General features: G+C 38.8%; 1 non-coding gene across 1 annotated transcript; it reads right to left on the bottom strand.

The window, feature by feature from the left end:
- Positions 1 to 4,485: 4,485 nt before the first annotated feature.
- TRNAF-GAA (transfer RNA phenylalanine (anticodon GAA)) lies at positions 4,486 to 4,558 on the bottom strand. Its single transcript has one exon. It is a non-coding gene; the product is annotated as a tRNA-Phe (tRNA).
- Positions 4,559 to 9,441: the final 4,883 nt, after the last annotated feature.

Below are 9,441 nucleotides of genomic sequence, written 5' to 3' on the forward strand. Positions count from 1 at the left end.
ATGTGGTATTAATTAGTAACATTTTCCTTTCAGGACTGTAGCAGTCAATTAGTTAGCAGCATTCCACCAGATTTCCCCTTATATAGAAATTCAGACTTAGGTTCCTGTCTAGCATTACATGAAGACAAACACAGTTGAAATACTATCAGGGCATGGTCTGCAATCACCCTGAAGAACAAGAAAAGTTACCTAGAATGTTTTAACTAATGGCATTATAGTATGCGAGTGAAGTGGAAAAATACTGAAGAACAGCAAAAAAAAGGTATTGGAAACCCACAAAGAAGACATACATATTAGTGATAATTTGTAAGATCTTATTGGTTTGAAAATACTATCTAGGTGAAAAGGAAGATAAAGTGTGGTTAGACTTTCAAATCTACATATGCCAGTAAGATTTGAAACCAGACCTTGGACTGACACTGGACTGAAACTGGGAAACCTCAAGGCCTCTCCAAGATGACATATGGAATGATGTTTGTTGGGTTGTCACACAGAATGAAGAAATAAAATGCAGATTAGGATCCAATCCCATTGAAAAATCCTATCATAGAAACACAAGACTGGAAAAATCCACTTGGGTCATCAGGACCAGTCTTCTGCCATAAATTATGCAATGCACATGAGAACTACAAATCCTGCATTGTTTGCAAGGCATGGAACACCTGAACTCTCTTGGAAACTAAATTGTCTTGGCAGAAGAAAAACCCCTAGCAGTTCTAACAAGCTAATCTGCAATCTTGTGTATCCCAAAAAGAAAAAGTGGGATGAGATTGTATTTCCATTTCTCCTGTGTTTTCACAGAAGACTGAAATCACATTGTTAAGTCTTCTCAAATGGATAAAACAGGTCAATTTTAAATTTAAATTCCAGACTTGGATCAGGATGCCAGGGATGTATTTATGACAATTGAGTTGTCGGTGAAACCTTTAGAAGTCTAGCTAGGAAAGTGAAGGAATAATGCTGTTATCACAGAAAATAAAAAGAAAAGAAAAAGAAAAAAAGAAAAAGCAAGTAGTCTAGGGTGCAACTGCTTAAAAACCCACAGTTACCCATGGACATATTGTTAGTAACTGTAAGTTACTTTAAAGAGTGTTCTTGATCAACTGTAATTTAAATTAAGTCCTTCCAGGCTTTGTGTTGTATGTAAAATGCAGAGTCCCAGGGTTCAATTAAATTAATAGTTCAGTCAACTTTCGCAATCAGAAGTTCAAACACACTGAGACTTTCTATACACAAATCATCAGGTTGCATCTATACATGAATCATCATGTTGCATGCACTGAACTCTCTGTTCTATGGGCATTCCTGTTGCTGCACTAGCCACGTTATTCCCTGCAGGATTTCCGCCCCCCGCCCCCCCCCGTATAATTTTAATTACTAAGGACTACTACATTAGTAATTTGACAGATCATTTTCTTACTAGTATGTTTCAGTAGGGCAGCCAAAAGAAACCTCTCATTTCAACTGGTCCTGAGTACAAGCACTGTTCCTGATGTGTTTAGGAGCACATCATAAACAGTTAAACCAAGAGACAAGAGTACAACACATACTTTATTATTCTACTTAGATTTTAACATCTTTCAGAGCCTTTGGACAAAGCCTACTTGGCTGTTATTTGTGGGACATTCTCCATCTCTGCTGCTTCCCATGCTAGAGTCTGCATCTGAAGGTGTGGCTTTTGCTGGTTCTGCTATAAGGTAATGCAGTTTGTCATACAGTTTAATAACAAACTTATCACAGAACCACAGAATTGACAGAGTTGGAAGGGACCTCTAGGGATCATCTAGTCCAACTCCCCTGCGAAAGCAGGATTCCCTAGAGCACCTTATTCAGGACTGCATCCAGGTGGGGTTTGAGTATCTCCAGACAAGGAGACTCCACAGTAACCTTGGGCAGATTGTTCCAGTGCTCTGTCACCCTCACACTAAAGTTTTTCCTCATATTTAAATGGAACTTCCTATGTTCCAGCTTGTGCCCATTGCCCCTCATCCCATCACTGGGAACTACTGAAGAGAGTCTGGCTCCATTCTCCTATACCCACCCTTTAGATACTTAAAGGCATTAATAAGGTCTCCCTTCAGCCTTCTCTTCTTGAGGCTAAAGAGCCCCAGCTCTCTCAGCTTTTCCTCATAAGGGAGATGCTCCAATCCCTCAGTCATCTTTGTTACTCTCTGCTGGACTCTCTCCAACAGAAATCTCATATCTTATTATTTAGCATGATTTGACATCTACAGGTGCAGGATCTACAAACTGTTTGAAAAATGTAGCATCGGCTGTGGACAGATTATCTTCCTTTAGTTGGAAAATTAGAGGTAAAAAACTGTAGGTATTCTCATATCCAGTGTGGTACATGATCTCTTATAAGGACATTGAGAAAGTCTCTGCAAAGTCGCCTTCTGTCTGCAAGAGGTGCATTTCAAAACTAGTAGTCAGAGTGCATGGCAATGAAACAACTACTTTTTTGCATCTTTTTTTCCTTCAGTCAGAGTTTTCTTCTAATTCTTTATCTCTGACATGGAGCATAACTCTGCCATTCCATATTAATCTTCTTTGCTAGCCTTTTCACAAAGCAAACAGGGTGCAGATCCTCCTTGATAAGACTGCTGTCATGTTTAATAACATATTAACTTTAAAGCCTATGCTGGGGAAGCGTCTTCTCTCTCTTTACTACCAGTTTAGGCCCACTGAAGAAAAATTTCTCTCCATTGGGAAGTAAATTCTAGGGAAGACAACTTGGCTGACCTGTGTAACTTGGTACGCCAAATCAAGAGACCAAGTGCAGAGTGAAATAGGTGGGATCTTTCTCTTACTTCCCTCAATCACACGCACACACACACGTCAAAGCAGAGTTGTGTGGCTCTAGCTTAGAAGCTGTGCAAGATTGAAGTCCACTCACATGAGGTGGGGACGATTTTAAAAGTTACCTCACCTCTGGGGGTGAAGGGTAGGAAGTATGTTCTGAACACAGAAGCAATGCTTTCCTATCCAGTCATTTGTAGCAGCATTTAAAAAAACTAGTCCAGCCTCACAAGATTAGCTTAATGCTCATAATACTTGTGGAAGAACTTGAGAACAGATCATGTGCATCCTATGCCACATCTTCCACTTCTCAGAAGTTGTTTTGGTGGCCTTAAATGAAAAAGTTAACTTTGTGTTTTTTTGTTTCGCCCTCTCTGCTCCACCCTCCCCCCCAAAAAAAATAATTATTGCTGAATTCATTCTAGTTTTTTGTGGGCAATGCAAATATGTAGCCACAGCTGAGATGTAAGAGGGCAGAAGATTTAAAAAATAATTTAAAGCCCAACAAACCCCCACAGCCCCTTTATTCACCTAAATGAAGAAATACAAGGTGTTGGTTAAAACTGAGGATGTGAATCAGAGTGAGTTTCAGTGTCCTTTGGTATTTACTTTTGGGAAGAATGCTCTAATCACTAGGCTAGTGGATCCCTAATGAAGGAACACCTACAGCGAACTAATTCTGGACACACCATATTTCAGAATGTTGTACTGTGACGAGTGAAATCATTTGCAGAGACAGAACAGACCAAGATGTGTCACTTGCCTTCTAACCCCACAGAAGTTCATGTCTTCTGTTTAAAACAGATAAGGAAACAAGAAACCACTACCCCTTCCCACTCCCAAAAACCTGCTGAACATCTGCCTCATGGGTTCCTTCAGGGAAAGTTCTCTATGGAAATAAAAGGAAGAAACATAAGAATGTGAAGGATGTGTACTGCAACAGGGCAAGGAAGAAAATTAAAAAGGGAAGAGGGGTGAGAAGACAATAGTTCAGGATCTCAGTCTAACCAGAATTCTTCTAGAAGTTCTTACAACAGGAGAGATTCAAACATTCACCTTCATATAGGTATTGCATTAATAAAACAACAACAAAAAAAAAACACTAAAAACATCCAACGCAACCAACAAACCAAACAAAAACCACTAAAAACCCCAAGGATCAGAGCAACAGTTGAATCACCAGGCTCCAACCTCCCTGCTTTGAGCAGGGACACCTCCAACTAGACCAGCTTTCTCAAAGCCGCATCCGACCTGAACACCTCCTGGGAAGAAGCATCCACAGCTTCTCTGGGCAACCTGTTCCAGTGTCATTCCACCCTCACACTATAGAATTTCTGCCTAACATCTGACCTCCCCTTTTTCAATTTTGATCCATTACCCCTTGTCCCCTCGCTTACAAGCCCTTGTAAAAAGGGCCTCCCCAGGTTTCCTGTAGCCCCTTCAGGTACTGGAAGGCTGCTAATGGGTCCCCCCAGAGCCTTCTCTTCTGCAGGCTGAACTGCCCCAATTTTCCCAGCCTGTCTTCACAGGAGAGGTGATCCAGCCCTGTGACCATCACTGTGGCCCTTCTCTGGATTCGCTCCAACAGCTCCATGTCCTTCCTTATGGGAACCGGACACACTACTCCAGGTGAGCTCTCAGGGAAGTGGACTAGAGAGGGAGAATCAGTTCCCAAAAAGGGCAACCTGCCGAAACCCGGGATCGAACCAGGGACCTTTAGATCTTCAGTCTAACGCTCTCCCAGCTGAGCTATTTCGGCTGTGTCAGGTTTTGTTGCCCCTCCCCACTCCCGCCCCTCCCTTTTTGCATCCTCTCCAAAATAGTTTCTGTTTCAGAGGGAGGATCACCTGGAGTCAGAAAAACTAGGAAACCTACCAGGAGAGGAATGACACAGGAAACGAAAAACTAAAATTCCTGCAAATGGGTAAAAATCATAGGGAATCAATTATAGAACAGTGAACAGAGCCATGGCAAACAGCAGAAGGTAAGGTCACACGGGGGTCTACAGACACGCACCACCAAACGTCTGCATCCACTGAGATTTCCTACTTCTGACTGAAATGCCACTGACCCACCTACACAGAGGTATTTTCTTGGAGTGGTTACATTACCTTGAAGCAGCTGGGCACTTTTCATTCCAATAGCCCTTAAGAGAGATGTTAGGAAGCTCTGCGCTAGTGAGCTTTTTAAAACTAAGTGGTGACAGAGACAAGCCACAATAAGAACTCTAAACTAAGAACTCCTGGCTCAGGATTAAAAGATTTTACTTCTTTTCCCTTATAACTGTTTCTTAAAGATATTTTAGGCAAAGCAAACTAGGACACTAAATGTGTCCTAAGTATCTGAAGTACAAACAGAATGACAATAACTACCCTGTAATTATTTTAATGTCACTCCTTACTCAGGTAACAGAAAGCAGAGCAGTGCTAGACAGCTAAAGATGAAATAGCATTACTTATGCTTTATATAAAAGTAGGTCTCATTAAATAAATCTTCCTTGTCTCTGTGACAGAACTACAGGTTATAGGCTTCTAGGTTAGTACTACACAATATTCCAACTCAGACATCAACACTATATACCATAAAAATAAATTATCAACTAGCTTGTTAACAAGTACTTCTGAAGATGTATCAGTATAAGCGATTTATCCTTTAGTAGAATTTACTTCTACCACAAAGAACGTTTCTACCATTCCAATTCCAGATTCAATTCCACTCTTATACTAGACAGTGACTCAAAAATTAGTGCTGTACGCAAAAAAAATGAGCCAAAAAACCCCCACAAGTCTATATAATGCTTTCACTTTTACAAGCAAAACTTAGGAGGTTTATTCCCCTCAAAGAAAATACTTTTTAATACCAATATTGGGGGGGAAAAAAGATAAAATTACCTCTATTACTTTTATTTTTTTTTTAAGAGAAAGAAGACCACAAAAGTAGCATAGTTGTGATAGCATCCAGCGCTGTACAACTACTGCAACTAGACAGACAGGCTTTATTTTATAAACAAATTCAAAAATGAAAGTTCATCAAGTAGACAAAGCCTACTTCTAGCCTTCAGTTCATACATCAGCTCTCACCTTCATGTCTTTCCTCTTCTCACCCCCAATAACATCATTCTCTCTGAGCTTGGACTGCCTTCAAGGTCATCAGCTGAGAACCATATACCTTGGCTGAAGTCCCTAAAGAATTCATACTACAACATCTAAGGTCTGTGTTGTATCAAAAAGGATTGAATGTAATTCCTTGATTACAGACTGGAGAAGTGAAGAGGAGAAGAAAAGTGATTCTCTCTTTATATACCATGTTGTTGAGTTATACCTATTCTTCTTGCCACTGTACTTAATAGGACTCCTTACTGAGTTTAGATGGCCAGAAAAAAGCTTTGGATACCTGCTATCGAGATAGAACATCCTTCAGGTTGCAATACAAGGGTGCTTAGCTGGGACAAGGAAAACATCTGACTCTATATCTGTTGTCTGTGCCCCAAAGATCCGGCAAAATATACTGGATCTTCTAATACTGTCTATTTGTGGGTATATCAAAAGCACTATTCATTTATAGATTTCATATGCTTCTATGAGGACATTAAAGAAGTATTTAGGAACTCATGACTCATCAGCATGCATCTATAATATGGGCAGCTATAAGCTCTGGTCACAAAATTTAAGGTTTTAAAGTAACAATTGTGTAAACTGTGTTATAGCATTTGTTGCATTAATGCAATTAGGAATCAAGGATGATGACTTCTCATATATTCTGTGAGAAAAAGAGTTCACTAAATCATAATCTTGTTATATAAATTTAATGCCAGGCTAATATTCAGCATTGTAGAGATCATTAGACATCAGGTGAAGGAGCAGCCATGCTTTTTAAGAAGAATCTGTCTGGGTTAAACCTGTATCTGTTTACATATCCTGTATTTTTATATTCTACAGAGCAAAAAGTAGACTGAATTTCTATATTATAAATTTTATATTGATATATTCCTCTTCTATATATTTTTAAACAAACTTCTTAATTTATGATTGATTGACTTCTGAGTAGCTATTAGCCAATAAATTTAATTTTGAATTTTGAATGCTTCTCTTTTTTAAAACTGGTGTAGCACATTTACTCACTAAAAAACCCCAAGAAATTCAAGAACAATATTCAGTGACATTTTACCCAGAAATTAATCATCAGCTTTATAAATACTTCTGTCTATATGAATGCATGCAGATAGAGGTGTTTGGAGCAACATACAAAATAAAGAGTCATATACAGATGGACTATCTCCACTCCTTTGCACCAGAGCCACTTGCAGGTGATGTGAGACTAGGACTCTTAGCAACAAAATGCTCAGAAATAATCTGGAAGCACCATGTGTAACTGCTGAATTTGGGATAACCTGATGAGCCTCTTAGCACCTCCCTCCATTAAAAGCAGATTTTTGAACAATGATATTGAAGTGATTAGGTATAATATAAACTTAGTTAGCTACACTTTGATGAATTTTTCAAGTATTTCCTGCTCACGATAGTGACATAAATAAAAAGTTACCAGCCTTGTTTAATTCACTCTTGGAATAAGCTGGAGCTGCCTTACAAGTCTTTCTCTAGAGTTATCATTCTTGTCATAAAAAGTGGAATCTAATTTTATCTGCTTTTAATCATCTAAAGGTTAGGTGTCTTGGATTAATCTGGCTTAAAATTTAACTAAGTATCTAGCATATCTCAGTCTATTACTAGCAGCTAATCATCAATATTCACTAATTTTTACCACCTATGTGTGTATTAGCTGCTTTGCCTGCACTAGTCAAGCTCTTTCCATAGTAAATTAAGAGACAAGTACCTCCAGAGCAATTAATCCCACCTGTTTTAGGCATCTGTTTTTATGTGGAATGAATTGCTCTCCAGAGGTGCCCACCATATTTTAATTAGAGCTTGAAGTGTGTAAGTAGTAGTTAAAAGGTTGAGATGTCTTTTAATCAGGTGGCTATGATGTTTTTCCAGTCTCTTTGACTCATGTTGATGCAATGCAAAGTAGCAAAATGTGAAGGCAGATATGGCTCATGGTGCAAGTCTTTCTAGAATGGGGGGATGGAGCTGTGGTTGTGATTTCTGCTGTTAGAAGGCCATTTTATGGTTACAGTTGAGCGCTGAATGCATTTGTACCTTTGGCTGAAGTTTTTTGAAGGACCCAGTAAGATCAAAATAAATTCATTCTCTTAGTCATTTTCACTGGAGATCTTCCAGCAAGTCCTACCAACAACATTTCTTGATTTCAACAATATAAAAAAGTTGTATTTCAAAGGTCAAGAAGCTTGCTAGCCAGCTACTGTAATTTAATTTTCCACACCAGTTCACCTTTAGCTGAAGTTTTATCCCAGTGCAGTCTAGAAAGGAAAGCAAAGCTGTATCTTTATGAAATTGGGATGTCTTGGATGCTTGGTAAAATTGTTTTTGAAAGCACAAGAGTTCAAAGTTAAGTTATATTAGTAACTTAGCTATGGCTATTTGGTAATATAAGCTTATAGTGATGGAGTTTAAATGAATGTTGCTAATAGTAGATAAAATAATGCTTTAGAAATGCTTTGGAAATTAATATACTGGGTAGTTGAGGAAGTCTAAGAGCTATAAAAAGAGTCATACTTCTTTGAAGAGATGTGTTACCCCATAATTTCTTTGCTGACATGAGGCTATGCTTTCTGCCAGGTCATTTTTGAGGTAAACAAGCAAACAGGCTGGGGCTTTGCTTCTCAAAATTAGATAGATTTAATCTGGATTCTTGATTTCTACTAAATTAAAAGTATAACTTTCTTGAATAATCCTAAATTACTAGTCCAGGATGAATGCAGCAAAAGAAACAGGTGTTGACTGAATGTAGTCAAAATCTGAACTGACAGTCAACATTTTAGTTCCTTGGACAGTGGTCTGGGAAGAGCAGGAACAGCTGTTACTACACTTTGGGGAGGCAGGTCACAGGAAGCCTCATAAGAAAAAGAAATGTATACTCCTTATTTAAATATTGTTCTTGTATTCTGCTGTACTAATAGCACATAAGGCAACCTAAACTGTGGACTGTGGCTGCATGCTCCATCCACTGGATCCAACTACAAACTCTAGCTGTTTTCCTCCTTCATGTCAGATGGACAGCAAGCCTTCAGCACCCTCCCTTTCCCTCTCCCATTGGTGTATGAAAGCTTAGGGAACAGGAAGGGGCTTATTTGTGTATTAACCATAGCACTCACAAATGCTGACAGGCATGAATTTTTGTAGATGCCATGAAAACACACAACATAATTTATCAGGAGATAGCAAGAAACGAGGACACTCAACAAGAAGCAGTGGTTAAGAAGAGACAGAGAAACCTATTAGTAAAATATTAGGCTATTAGCAAATTAAAAAGAAACCATTATCATAGAATCACAGAATGGCTAGTGTTGGAAAGAACCTTACAGATCATCTGGATCCAACCCCCCTGCCAGTCAGTATGATCCAATTAAACAAATCAGTGTAGTTGCTAACTAGACTAGCTCAACTGTTTTGAGCAAAACCTAAGGCAATTTCGTTAAAAGAAAAATTTGTGATTCTAATTAAGGTACTTCTTTTAAGATTGATGGTGATTGACAAGAAGGGAAAACTCTGAGGACTGATGAAC

Source organism: Apus apus, chromosome 1 (assembly GCF_020740795.1).
Source record: "Apus apus isolate bApuApu2 chromosome 1, bApuApu2.pri.cur, whole genome shotgun sequence".
Lineage (NCBI taxonomy): Eukaryota > Metazoa > Chordata > Aves > Apodiformes > Apodidae > Apus > Apus apus.